Source organism: Peromyscus maniculatus, chromosome 17 (assembly GCF_049852395.1).
Source record: "Peromyscus maniculatus bairdii isolate BWxNUB_F1_BW_parent chromosome 17, HU_Pman_BW_mat_3.1, whole genome shotgun sequence".
Taxonomy (NCBI): Eukaryota; Metazoa; Chordata; class Mammalia; order Rodentia; family Cricetidae; genus Peromyscus; species Peromyscus maniculatus.
In genome coordinates this window covers 59,157,226-59,171,334 of record NC_134868.1, presented here as the reverse complement: position 1 = coordinate 59,171,334, position 14,109 = coordinate 59,157,226, and the positions used below count along the sequence as shown (strand labels likewise).

General features: G+C 49.6%; 1 long non-coding RNA gene across 1 annotated transcript in view; it reads left to right on the top strand.

The window, feature by feature from the left end:
* LOC107401723 (uncharacterized) overlaps positions 1-12,797 on the top strand; it is a 58,123-nt gene extending 45,326 nt beyond the window's left edge. Inside the window, exons 2-3 of the long non-coding RNA XR_006065098.2 lie at positions 3,020-3,110; positions 9,309-12,797. This is a non-coding gene — a long non-coding RNA (uncharacterized LOC107401723). The remainder of the gene's footprint in view (positions 1-3,019; positions 3,111-9,308) is intronic.
* Positions 12,798-14,109: the final 1,312 nt, after the last annotated feature.

Below are 14,109 nucleotides of genomic sequence, written 5' to 3'. Positions count from 1 at the left end.
GAGGCAAGGCATCCATCAAGACTCAAATCCCAGCATATCTTCTTCCATGAACGGATGGGCTGGAAGGATGCTGGAGGACTGGGTGAATTACAGGGTGTATGCCAGGACAAGCAGATCCAGATGGTCCTTGAAGAGCATGGCCTATGGCTCTGCAGTTCCCGGGTCCTGAAGCTTGGAGCTCAGGGACTAAAGGTTCCAGGAGCTCGGGCCCCTCCCCCCTCTAGTATTTCTTTGCTTTGGCTCCTGTCTCACTCCCTGAAAGGTCGTCACAAGACAGAGCGTCTGGCCACATTCTCTGTCATCTTCCCCAAGTTCTTCCTCTTGTCCATCAGGACTGTGCAAAATCCCCAAGTGGTCCTTCTGTTTGGCTCGTCTGTGCTCCATTCTTTCCCTGGACAAATCCAGCACCCGGCAAGGGCATACAGAATGCATCAGGTCCCCGGCATCAGTTGATGGACCTTAATGATAGCTTCAGACCTAGTGAGACGTGAAGTAATCCTGGATGCAGGGCCAACCATACCTCCGTGACCCAGAGGACCCATTGTGGTGTGCCCCCAAGGTTCTTGGGCACTTTGCTCTTTATTGCTTATATGGGGTCCGGAGAGCACTTGCCTGTTTTAATATTCTTCCTCTCCCAAATGTCTTTTAATTCGGTGTCAGTTTGCTGTAGTTTGGCCTCATGGACGTTGTCATCCAGGAATTCTTCACATGTGAGTGTGTAGGTTGGTTGCTCCATAATCTAACAGACAGTTGTTTGGAAATGATACCCTTGGACCAGGCTTTCCTTTAGATTAAAAATGTTTTGTTTGTAGAGGAGCTTTAGGTTACTTAAATTGGCAGCTTCTGTTACCTCTTCATGATCTTTAGGAAAACTGGAATGTTGCTGAAGAAGGTTGATGCCATGTGGTGGGATTGCTCTCCACCTGAAGTGTTCTTTATTTTGAAGTTCAGTGGTTTCATTGGGTTTTAACTTGGCATTTTTCCTCATAAGTTTTCCTATGGATGACATGTGTATGACCCAAGAAGTCAGAGCACACTGTAGCTCCAGAAGCTTTTCTTACCCGTGTCCTCGTAGGGACTGTCAGTGGTGTCTGCTTGGTTCTTGACCCAGGGACACCAGTGCTCCTTGGGCTGGAGGGTCTTGGTCTTCATTGTTTACCAACCTTTCTCTGATGAATAATCATTGCGGCAAAGCCACTCAGTTTCCAGGAACAGCTAGTGTGTCTATTGTTTTCTCTCGCTTTGTAATATCATAAGGCCCTTGTTTTGTCTTAATCATTGTATTAGTCCACTTTTCGTTACTGTAATGAAATACTTGAGGCAGGACACCTTTACAAAGAGTTTTAGAAGCTGTAAGCCCAATAAGCAATGTGCAGGCTTTGGTGGGGGACCCATGGCAGATGCAGGAGTGCAAGGCCATATCTCAGAACAGGAAGTAAAGGTGGCACAGGTTTTTCTAACCATCCTCAGAGGATGGCTAGCCAGAGTTTCCCAGGAAACACCTGCCCCATGATCCAAGGGGTACCCCCAGGCCCCTCCTCTGAAGGTTTCCCAGTGTATCAGCACACCATCATGCAAACCAGCTTCAAGCACAGCCACTAGCAGTTACCCTGTGTACAGTTCTATACTGTATGTATGTATGTATGTATGTATGTATGTATGTATGTATGCATGCATGCATGTATGGACACAGGGTTTACCCTAGGTGGCCCTGACTGGCCTATGAACTCCATGTAGGTTGTCTGGCATTCTTTTTTCTTTGCCTGGCATTTGCCTTTTCCTAATATTCTTTTTCTCTGTCATCATGTTTCCTAGTTTGATTTCTGTTGATGTGGTAAAATATTGTAGCTAGAGTTTTCCTGCCTTGCCCACAGTCAGGACAAATCTTTGTCACCCACCAGTCCCACAGCCGCTCAGACCGAACCAAGTAAACACAGAGACTTATATTGCTTACAAACTGTACGGCCATGGCAGGCTTCTTGCTAACTGTTCTTATAGCTTAAATTAATCCATTTCCATAAATCTATACCTTGCCACATGGCTGGTGGCTTACCGGCGTCTTCACATGCTGCTTGTCCTGGCGGCGGCTGGCAGTGTCTCCCTCTGCCTTCTACTTCCCAAAATTCTCCTCTCTCCTTGTCCTACCTACTTCCTGCTTGGTCACTGGCCAATCAGTGTTTTATTTATTGACCAATCAGAGCAATTTGACATACAGACCATCCCACAGCAAAATACCATGCCAAAAGCTACATGGGGGAGGAAGGGGTTAACTTTGGCTCATATTTCCAGGTTCTCATGTGGGGAAGTCAAGGCAGCAGGACCTAAAAACAGACATACACGGTCTGGAGCAGAGAGAAATGAATGCGTACGTCTGTCTGCTTTGTGCTGCTCAGGTTCCCCACTCTGATATAGCCTAGGGGACGGTGCTGCCCACAGTGGGCAGAGTCTTCCCACATCAGTTAACTTTAGACAACTGCGCAGGCATGTCCACAGGCCAACCCAGTGCAGACAGCTCCTCACCGAAACAAGTCAAGCCAACCAGCACACCATGTCAGGATGTTTCTGCGACGTGTTCCGTCCCATCTCCTTCGCTCTTTGGGAGACTTCCCAGAGCATAAGCGACCACACAGTGCACCTCTGGTGTCCTTTAAATTTTACCTGATTCCTCTCCATGTCCCGTGCAGTTTGGAGCAATACCCAAAGACTAGCTTGTGGAACCCCCATCTTTTCCTGTAAGAAGATGGAATTGAGAAAGAAAGTAGAACAGGGGGAGCCACAGCGGGCTCACACTTCCTAGACCTCTCAATCCCGAGGACAGACCTTGGCGCTCAGAAAGCCTGCAAAGGAAAAATGGGATGTTTGAGCCAGTGGGAGGGGCCAAGGGTTGGCGGCAGGAATATCAACGATGCTCACGTTTCAGGGGAAGGGACAGCCAAAGGTCTGTCTGCTGTGGGAGGACACCCCCGACACCTTTCTGCATGCGGACGTGCGCTCATTCATGGGTCTTTGTTTCCTTTAGATGGAGTTTCCTGAGAGGCTCGGAGCTCCCTGTTGGCTGTAAATGTCCACGTAATGAAGTCCAAGGCACCGACATCTCCCTTTAACAGCTAGTAAGTGTGCCGGCTCAGTTAGGAACTTGACTATGAGCTGCAACTCCTTAGGACAGCGCAGGCTTACCCCGAACAAAATGTGCTGGTGTTTTAGGAACTCAGTTTGACTTTGCCACCTTCGGGGTTTTTTTTTTTTTTGGGGGGGGTTGTTTGTTTGTTTTTGTTTTTCTAGTTCTGTAGACCAGGCTGGCCTTAAACTCACAGAGATCTGCCTGCCTCTACCTCCCAAGTGCTGGGACTAAAGGTGTGGGCCACCACCACCTGGCTGCAGGTTCTGGTTTTTAATTTGTTGTTAAAGAAGAAATTCAGTAAGATTTAATAAAAAAACGTTTTTCTTTTCTGTTTTGAAATCATCCATTCAAGTGTGTGTGTGTGTGTGTGTGTGTGTGTGTGTGTGTGTGTGTGTGTTCCTCGGTTTCTCGTCTTGCCACTCAGGTCAGAGTACCCACACAGTCCACTGAGGATGATGAACTACTGAAGTGACTGTAGTCCTGCTCCGCTGTTTGGATTTTATTGCTGGGTACTCCCCCCCCGTCAGGCTTCAGTTCCACCTGGTTCCACTTGGTTTTCCACAAGACGTTGCTGCTCTGGCGTCAGTCAACAACGAAATCTGTTTGCTCATGAACTGTCTGCCCTCCACCTGACTTCAAACCCTAGGGAAGGGAATGCTCTGGTGACGTTGTCAGTAACTAGTCAGCAAGTGTCTCAGCCCCTGAGAACTTCCGTTCCACATGTCTGCTTCTGCTGCCCTCTGCCCTCTCAACCGTGGGTGCTGTCCTGCCTGTCTTTTTTTCTTAAGAAATTTTTTTATTCATTTTACATACCAACCACAGATCCCTCTCTCATTCCTCTCCTCGTTCCTCCCATTCCCCCCCCCCTCCACTCACCCCCTATCCCCTCTTCCCATGGGGAGTCAGCAAAGCCTGGTACATTTAGTTGAGGCAGGTCCAAGCCCCTCCCCCTTGCATCAAGGGTGAGCAAGGTGTCCCACCATAGGTAATGGGTTCCAAAAAGTCAGCTCATGCACCAGGGATAGATCCTGATCCCACTGCCTGGGGCCCCTCAAACAGACCCAGCCACACAACTGTCTCCCACATGCAGAGGGCCTAGTGTGGTCCCATGCAGGTTCCACAGCTGTCGGTCTAAAGTTCGTGAGTTCCTATGAGCTTGGTTCAGTTGTCTCTGTAGATTTCCCCATCATGATCTTGACCCTCCTTGGTCCTGGCTGGTCTTATGTCCACTTGACACAAGCTGGAGTCATTGGCAAAGAGGGAGCCCTAGCTATGACAGGTTTGTACCAGGCCACTGGGGTGTTGCTGTGACAGACATGACCAGTTGTCTTGGGGAGGACTGTGGAAGGACTTGGGGCAAGAAAGGCATTGACTGTTGAGAGTTCAATGGGCTGATTTGTAGGAGCTTGGAAAAATAAGAAGAAGGTTGAGAGCGGTGCAGACTATGGAGACCTGGCTCGTGAAGTTTCAGAGGGAAGCAAAGACTACCAGACCATTTGTGTGAATAATCTATAGTGTTTGGTCAGCTGGGGCTGAAGAATCAGCAGTGACTAAGAAGAGGCCAGCATCACTCAGGTGAAATCTTCTGGAATATTTCCTGAGAGTCCACACACAGAAGCTGCGTTCTCTACAGCTTAGCCAGCTGGATGTGGCTCTTCTCTGAGATCTATAGCTTAACTGTGTTGGCCAAGGTTGTACCTTGCGCTGCAGCTGAACTTGGTAGTGTAAGAGTCACCCAGGTGGTCCTGGTTTTGAAGGTGTGAAGGGTCATGGAGAGCAGCTGAGGCTTGGCACTGTGTGGCAGGGTTGGTGTCCCTGAAGAGAACTGAGGAGAGGCTATTGGTCAAAGTACAGCCCAGTTGCAGCAGAGGACACCAGCATTTTGGAGATGCCATGACCATGGGGTGACCACCGAGAACAGCATTGGTGGAGTCAGCTGGAGCCTTTGAGACAATCTGTGTGTGCTGCAGAGGGCGGAGCTGGAGAAGTGACCCAAGCCCTTTGGAGGAGCCCAGAAGATCTTGAATGAATCCCTGACATTGAACATTGAGTTTTTTACGCTTTTGGAGTTGGGTTTTTCTTTGATAAGATTGTGACTGTGCCCTGGTTCTTCCTTCTTGAAACGAGAACGTAATTTATTTTTTATTTTACAGGAGCCCACAATTGGGAGGCTGAATTTTTAAAGAGATTTTTTTAGCTTTTAAAAGAGGTGATGGATTTTAAAAATGACTGAATTTTTTAACATGTTTCAATTTGTAAAGACTGTGATTTTTTTTAAGTTTGTAAAAATGTTTTATGTTGGGATGTTGATGTTAGCGGCTCATCTTGGGGATGAACGAGAAAGGGACAAGGGGAAGATTGAGGCTTCACAGTGCTTGTGTGTCGAGCTGACAAGGGTCTAGTCGTTCTGTCTAGTTTTATGTCCACCTGACATACGCTGGAGTCATCTGAGCATAAGGAACCTCAGCTGAGAAAACGCCTCCATAAGATCCAGCTGTAAGGCATTTTCTTAATTAGTGACTGATGGGGGAGGGCCCAGCCCATGGTGGGTGGAGCCATCCCTGGGCTGGTGGTCCTGGGTTCCATAAGAAAGCAGACTGAACAAGCCTTATGAGGAGCAAGCCAGTAAGCAGCATTCCTGCCTCAGCTCCTGCCTCCAGGATCCCGCCCTGACTTCCCTCAGTGATGAACTGTTACCTGGAAGTATAAGCTGAAATGAACTCTTTTGCTTTGGTCATAGCAATGGTAACCCTAACTGAGACGGATGCTGAGTTCACAGAGGAGCTGCTGTCCGGTGTACTGTTTGTGCGTCACCGGGTCCTGCTCCTGACGTGTTTGTCCTTTCCGGAGTGGGACCCAGCAGGGATTCAGAGGCCAACACGAGAAAGGTGGTCAGGGCTGGAGAGGGGAGGCAGCTTCACAGCTTAGCCAGCTGGATGTGGCTCTTCTCTGAGACCTGTAGCTCAGCTGTGTGACCAGCCTTCAGGTTCCTGCCTGTAAAATGGTGGGCATTCCTGCTTCTGTGGGTCGAATGTGTGTCCAGTCATCAGACTCGTGCGTTGTGTCCTCATCCCCCAAACACTCCCAGGCAGCAGTTCTTGGGAAGTAGGACTTTCAGGAGGCAGTTAAGGCTGAGGGGGCCCTAATCCACAGCATTGGAGTTTTAGACTCTTAAGAGCTGGTTCTCAACCTTCCCAATGCTGTGACCCTTGAATATAGTTCCTCGTGTTGTTATGACCCCCCAACCATAAGATTATTTTCACCAGGAAGCAGAGGCAGGCCGATCTCTGTGAGTTCAAGGCCAGCCTGGTCTACAGAGAGCGTTCAAGGACAGGCACCAAAACACCACAGAGAAACCCTGTCTTTAAAAACAAAAAAAAAAAAAAAAAAAAAAAAGGGTTGGGGATTTAGCTCAGTGGTAGGCCCTGGGTTTTTTGTTGTTGTTGTTTTGTTTTTTTTGAGACAGGTTTTTCTGTGTAGTCCTGGCTGTCCTGAAACTCACTCTGTAGACCAGGCTGGCCTTGAACTCACAGAGATCTGCCTGCCTCTGCCTCCCAAGTGCTGGGATTAAAGATGTGCCTGGCTAAAACCCACAATTCTTACTACTTTGTTAAAATTTAAACCTTTGTTAAATGCATAAACTTTGGATTATAAATATTCATGTTTTTTATATTGAGACTGAAATTGAAACATCTTGAGAATGGACCTTTATTTCATGGAAGATAGCAATGACAAGCATTGCCCATTAGCAGACCTTGGGTTATTGTGAAATTCATTTTGACCTCATGATCTTCTGAGGCTGGAGTATTAAGGACGATGAAGGACCAATTCTGTAGAGTGACCCTTACTTGCCTGGTTTTATAGTATCTGAATCATGGGGTGTGCTGGGAACTGTGTGAGGATCTCGGCTTGGCTCTCTACACACTTTGAAGTGCTGTCTCCTCCGTGAATTGTTTCACCACCATTGTGTTTAGGATCTTAGTTTTCACAGTCACTCCAGGGTCAAGAGCACAGGAATCTATAACCCAGGATGGAACCCAGAGGGTCCAGTCCCAGCCTTCGAGTCCGGTGGGGCCAGGACAGGTCTGAATACAGTCCATCGCAAAGGCACGTATGTGCTTAAAGCATTAGGAAGTTCCTTTATGACTATTTCTGTAACTTCAGTGTTCTCAAACGTGAAGTCTGTAGATCACAATGTCACAAAAATAATCTCTTTTTCTCCCCCCCCCCCCCCCCCCCCCCCCCCCCCCCCCCCCCCCCGCCCAGCCGAAGACCGAACCCAGGGCCTTGCGCTTGTTAGGCAGGCACTCTACCACTGAGCTAAATCCCTAAACCCAAAAATAATCTCTAGATTATTGGACACCTAGACTTAATAGTAGTTCAGAGAAGACACAAGGTTGGATTTCAGTGCTTGTCGGCCCTGTGTTCATCCCTCAAGAACCTTGCTGAGCTTTACGATCTTACCTCAGTCCTAGCTTCCTCTCCCGGGTGGTGTCTGCTCCGCCCTGCCTTCGGCAAGATCTCGGCCTCCTTCATTTTACTGCAGTCCTCTTTCCCCCGGAGGCCTCCTCTTCCTGTCCTCTGAACCCCACCTTCTTTTAGGTTCGGAATGCTCGCTTGCCCATCTGTGTTCACAGTTGAGTTCAGTTTCTCTCTCCTGAGGACCCTGTGATGGTGGTGACCTGGGTTGAAAGTCCCCTCCCTGGCTCACCATATTGAACTAGAATCCCTGAACAACTTACTGTCCCAACAGCAGCCTCAGGCAAGCTGTTGGAGGTCTGGGCCTTTGGGAACGTAGATGGCTTCCTGCCTTGACCCAGGGTTGTGTGAGGATCTGCTAGCAGTATTGCAGAAGTGAAGATGTCCCTCCAAATGAAAACAAGAGGTTTCTTTAGAGCTTGCCATGACTGTACTGTCGGATATCATGGCTTGAGACTGGCAGAGATTCAAGGCAGGCAGAGGGGTGGGGGAAGTCGGGGTAGGGAGAGGAACCAGGGGTAGAGCTGTTGGCGAGGGGTGTTGGGGGTGGGTCAGTGCCAACGCGGCTCTCATGCAGTTGGCAGGGAGCCCATTGGCCCTGGCTGGCCTGGGGGTGGAAGCTGTGGGCTGTGACGTCCGGGCAGCTCCGGGTGCATTGTTGTAGAAGTTGTTCTTGAGAGCATGGCTTCCGGGTGGGTCGCTGTGGCCAGGACACTGGTCGTCTACACACATGGCCACAGATTTATGTAAAAGTTCGTTTGAATGTACGGTCTGGCCATCGTTGCCTGTATGTGGTTTCTCCACGTGATTTTAGGCTCACGTCCATGTGGCTAAGCTGTTTGATATTTCACAGTGTTTTACCTGAACTAAGCAGACATGCCCAGAAATGGCCTTGAGAAAGCAGCAGCTGTCCCCATTTAGAGATTTCCCCTCAGGCAGCTGCCCGGAAGGTGGGAGGCGGGGCTGGCCGCACAGTGCTGCTGTCCCCACCCGACTGGTGGCCCTGAGCAGGTGGGGGAGGGAAGGCTGGCCAGGATTAGCACTCCGGGAACTCGTTGCTCACTGTCCATTTTTATATTCACAGTCACAGAATTGGGAAGGCATTTTTTTCTCATCACTCCTCGACCCCCCCAGACAGAGTTTCTCTGTGCAACCGCCCTGGCTGTTCTAGAACTCACTCTGTAGACCAGGCTGGCCTTGAATCCACAGATACCTGCCTGCCTCTGCCTCCCTAAAGCTGGGATTAAAGGCATTCTCCTCATAAACTGTTCTTTGAAAACTTCTGTGGCTAAGACATGGTAATTTTCCTTGACACCTAGCTCTAGACCTGTAACTCCAGCTCCAGGGGATCTGACGCCCTGTCCTGGTTCATGCATGTGCGCACACATACACACAAAATTTTTTTAAAAAAATTAAATAAATAAACCTTGAAAATACTTCTGTGTAGGAAAGCCTATGAGCAGTCCCCTGGGCTCCTAGGTCTTCTCCTTCACACTCCTCCTGAATCATGTCCTTGTCGTCTGAGCCTGGGCTCTAGACCTCACCTGCCTGCACTGAAAAGCCCCCGTTTCCACCTCTCGTTGCTGAGAGACAGTCTTGTGCTGACAGTGTTTGGTGGGGTCCTCAGCTGAGCCTGGGGTGTTGGGATAGATGTTTCTGGATAGTTATCAAAGAGGTTTTAACCACTTCTCCTTCGTCTTTGCCACAGGAAAAGCGAGCCGATTCACTCCCCGATTGGACTCATTAGATCTTAACCCCAGCCTCTGAAGAGTTCTAAAGCATCCTTGACCTGGCTTCTGCAGATGTTGGGTAGGTTTTGCTCCTTGCCATAGAGTCCTGCTCCCCGCTTTCTCCCCATGTACACACATGATTTTATTTGCACTGAAATGTGATTTTATTTGTATGTTAATAAATAAAGTTGCTTGGGGGTCAGAGCTAATAGCAAGCCATCGCAGAAGCTGGGCGGTGGTGGTGCACGCCTTTAATCCCAGCACTTGGTAGAAGAGCTAGGTAGATCTCTGTGTGTTCAAGGATACAGGCAGCATGGAGACACACGCCTTTAATCTCAATACCATAGAAGACCTGGAGGACTGTACAAACAGGCAGTGACGAGGCAGTCATGTATTTGGGTTTACAACCAATGAGAAGGCAGAACAGAAAGACTATATAAAGACAAACACACAGGAAGTAGGTCTTTTTCGGAGAGGTCTCTTGGCTGAAGAGGCTAGCTGCAGCAGGCGGTAAGGCTCTTAGCTCTGATCTCTTGGTTTTCTTCTTTGCATTGGTTCTGTGTTTCTTATTTAATAAGACGGTTGGTTACATCTACACTTGACCTCTCCGGCTTCACTAGGAAGCACAGCTCCCCTGAGTAAAATAATTGATTCTGACATCTGAGAGGTACTGATGACAGAGGCTCTAGAACAAATCATTAACTAAACCAAGTGTATTACAAGAAATCCACAGAGTCTGCTTAAAGGGTAAAGGAATTTATTAGGGAGAAAAGTCACTACAGCATGGGAGATTTAGCATAGGGTCCTGGAAGAGCAGTCTCACGCTGTTCTTCCGCCAGGTCCGTCTCAGCATCCAAGCCCCCGAGGGAGAGAAGGGAGAGGCGTAGTGCGCTCAGGTCTTAAGGGTAGCCTGGAGCCACACCCCAGGGGCAGGTATCTCAAGGTCATAGGTAGGTAGGACAGTTACCTGCTACGTCTCTAGGGGCAGTGCTTTAAAGTCATAGAACAGCTATCCCTACACAAGGGAGTTTAAATCGATCATCTTACACACACACACACACACACACACACACACACACTGCCCCCTTTGTGTCTACGGGTGTTTTGTCTGCACGTGTACCAGTGCACCGCGCACATGCGTGCGTGCGTGCAGTGACCTTGGAGGCCAGAAGAGGGCATTGGATCCTCTGGGACTGGAGGGACAGATGGTTGTGAGCCACAGTGTGGGTGCGGGGAATCCAACCCAGTCCTCAGGAAGAGCAGCCAGTGTTCTTGACTGCTGAGCCATCTCTCCAGCCCAGATGGAAAATTGACTTTTAAGAAGTTTATCTCAACTAGCTTCTTGACTATTCAAATTTTAGTTCTGTGTATGAAATTTTTAATCAGATGATGAACACACACTGCTCCTGGAGTCCCCCAGACATGGCCAACGCAAGCTTTGATGGTGCAGGTAAACCTTCGTTTGTGGCCTACTGTGAAAATATCTGTGTTAGTTATTTAGCTGCGTTGTGTTCTTACCCTGCAAGGAAGTGTCACGAAACATGACAGAATCCGCTTATAGAGTTTATTAGAGATAAAGGGACAGAGAGTGCAGGCCTGTGGGAGAGACACGTGCGTGGAGAAGAGGGAGAGGAGAGAGAACTGGGAATATGGCGCTCCGCTTTAAACACCAGCTGGGGGCGTGGCCAGGTCACGTCACTACTCCACACGTGTGCGTAGATCACATGGTCACGTTGCACGCTTACGTAGCCATGTAACATCACGGATTCTGGTCACGCGAGATGCCTTGGCCGGAACTTGCTAGGCGGAGGTGTCCGGCCTGACCGGAATTGGCTAGGCGGAAGTGTCCGCCTGGTAAATGCGACCGTGGGGGGGGCGTGTTGTGAACCCTTCAATCTGCACACATGGAAGTCAGCAGACTCCTAGACACTGTTGCTGAGAGCTAAGTGTGTCCATTGTCTCTGTTGTGCTCAGGTCGCAAGACCCCCAAGCAAGACCACCACAGAGCCAATGTCCCATGCAAGCACATGGAGGTTTTTAATAACAAAACAAGCAAGCTTGGTCCACGTCCAACATCTGACACAGCGGGTGGAGGTTTATATAGGAAAGGTTTACATGCAGCTTGGGATTGGACGAGGGGGCTGGGGTGAGGCAGTTCTTTGAAGTTACTGGCTGGACTATAAGCAAGAGGTCACTGATGGCTAACAGGACTCAGGGTTTCTACAGAGACATAAATTCTTGTTCCCTATGCCCTGCTTTTGTTGACACATTTAGATTTATTCTTCTAGTCCTACTCTCCTCTGAGGTCAACTTCGGTCAGTTGAGTCCATCACTCCTCATATCTTGTTTTGCCAAGTCCCAGATGCATAGATTTGTTGTCCTAGCCTAATACGTTCAACTTTTGGTCACTTCTAAAACTGCTGGTCAGCAAATACCTTTGGAGGAGGGGAGGGGGAAGTGTCTTTCAAGATGGCTACTGATTTTTCCCTTTTAGTCTCCACCTAGCATGCCTCTCAGAAGGCTATGCCGTGATGAGCAAGCCTCAGCTCTCTCTCAGAAGGCTATGCCGTGAGCAAGCCTCAGGCCTCTCTAGGCGAGGCTGAACGAATATTTCAGACTCGGGCTCTGTTAACAGAGAGATCTCCTATTGCTCCAGTTGGATTTGTCATCTCTGACTCAGTCCTACTCACTCAGACTCTCTGTACCACACCTGCAGCTGTCCCATCCGAGTGTCGCCTCGCTGAATGACTAACCCTGCATCCATGTAGCTTTGTGCAGAGCGAAGCCTTGGCTGGCCTCGTGATAGGGTGACGAAGCTCTCCTCTGCCCCAGGCCGTGTCTAGTTCTGACATTCCTTCCCTCCCTCCCTCCCTTTCTTTTTTTTCTGTTGTTTTTCTAAAGTCAGGGACTCATGTAACCCAGACTGGTCCCAAACTTGCTATATAGCCAAGGCTGGTTTTGAATTTCCAATTCTTCTGCTTCTCCTTCCCAAATCTTGGGATCACCGGTGGCACTTCCATGTGCAGCCCCCGTTCTGGCCTTTCCGTAGGGACTATGGTGACGGAGACACCTGCCCACAGGAGACTGGCAGACACCCCCTGATCTGACTCTCGGATGTGAACGCAGGTCCTCTGGCAGGCAGAGGGCCCAGCTGTCCCCAGTCCTGATCTGAACCCGCGGAGACATCCTGACACCTGTTGTTTCACTTTAAAGCTCTGGCTGTGCCCGGAGATGAGACAGTGCCCGGCACTGCAATCGGTCGGAGAACACTGGGCTGCCCAGAGGCCTGGCCCGTTTGTTTTCTTGCATTTTTGGTGGGGGTTGTTTGTTTGTTTTTCGAGACAGGGTTTCTCTGTGTAGCTTTGCGCCTTTCCTGGAACTCACTTGGTAGTCCAGGCTGGCTTCGAACTCACAGAGATCCGCCTGGCTCTGCCTCCTGAGTGCTGGGATAAAGGCGTACACTACCACTGCCCGGCTGTCTTGCATTTTTTAAATGTTATTTTTAAGCTACATGGCACTGGGCTCCACTGTCTATGACATTTCCATATATGCAGCCCTGTTCTTATTTCCCCTCCCTCACGGCAGCTCTTCCCCTTGGGTAAACCAATGACCCCAGGCCTTACAGGCCTCACTGAGGCTGGGGCAACTCCTAGACATTGGTGCTGCAGAGAATCAGGGGCACCCCAAATTCTTCCCAGCTACCCCACTTCATCTGTGGCCTGCTTTGCTGAGATGGAGAACAGTCCAGGCAGAGCCAGGGAAGCACTGGGGTCTCTGGGTTGGTCTCTCTCTGCTTCCCTTCTAGTGATGTCTGAGGGTCCGTCATCTCCCAGTGCACACCCTTCCTTCCCCTCGCCCACAGACACACACACCCCTGCTCTGCAGCCCTGGCTTTGACCCCCATCGGATCCCTAGGCCTTCCCTCAGAGTGGGTGTTGGGAGTAGCCCAGACCCTGTCGTCTTGGGCTGGGGACCTTTGCCAGCTTCCCCTTGCCGGCTTACCTCATATCCTATTCATTAGTCCATCCCACGACCTAGGTAACGAACGGGTATTGGGGGTTCCTGGGCGTCTCCACTGCCTCCTTCCAGGAGTCTGATAAATGTAGGGAGGAATCGTCCCTAGTGAGCCCAGCTGGAGAACAGAACTTGTGAGAAACAATTCCCACTTCATGAGAGCACTTTGTAGGCCGGGCCTCTCTCTGCCTAGCCTGGCTGGTGTGCTGACTAAGCAGAGAACGGTTTATGACCCTAACATGGCTCTGCCTCCTTCTCCTGAGGTGTCTGGAGGGAACAACATTCCTTGCCATCCAGTCTTACTTCCCACACAGGGATGTGTGGGTTCATCCCTACACTTTACATCCTGTGGGGGGCCTCCCCCACTTTACCCTGGGCACTCTTGAGGAGAGAGGGATAAGAAAATATCAGGTAGAAAGAGAGACCTAGTTGATGAGAGGAAAGACAGAAACACAGGATAACTTCGGGAGGGCCTGGGTCAATATCCAACAGCCCAGGACTTTATTCAAAAGGGCTTTTTATAACAATGTCAAGGGGCAAGGCAAAAGACCTCCCCCTTGCTAGATACAGCCCAGTGTAGACTCTTAAACACCTGGTAACCACGCCCATGGTCAAATCAGCCCCTTATGCAACGCTGCTGGGTAAAGCAAGCTCATATTCTCCAACCTTGAGTAATTTGGGCCTCTGCAACGTCCCGTTTATTCAGGGCTTATCAGGTGCCGGGCCTTGCAGGCAAGCTTAGCTATGAGCAGCTTTCTATAAATT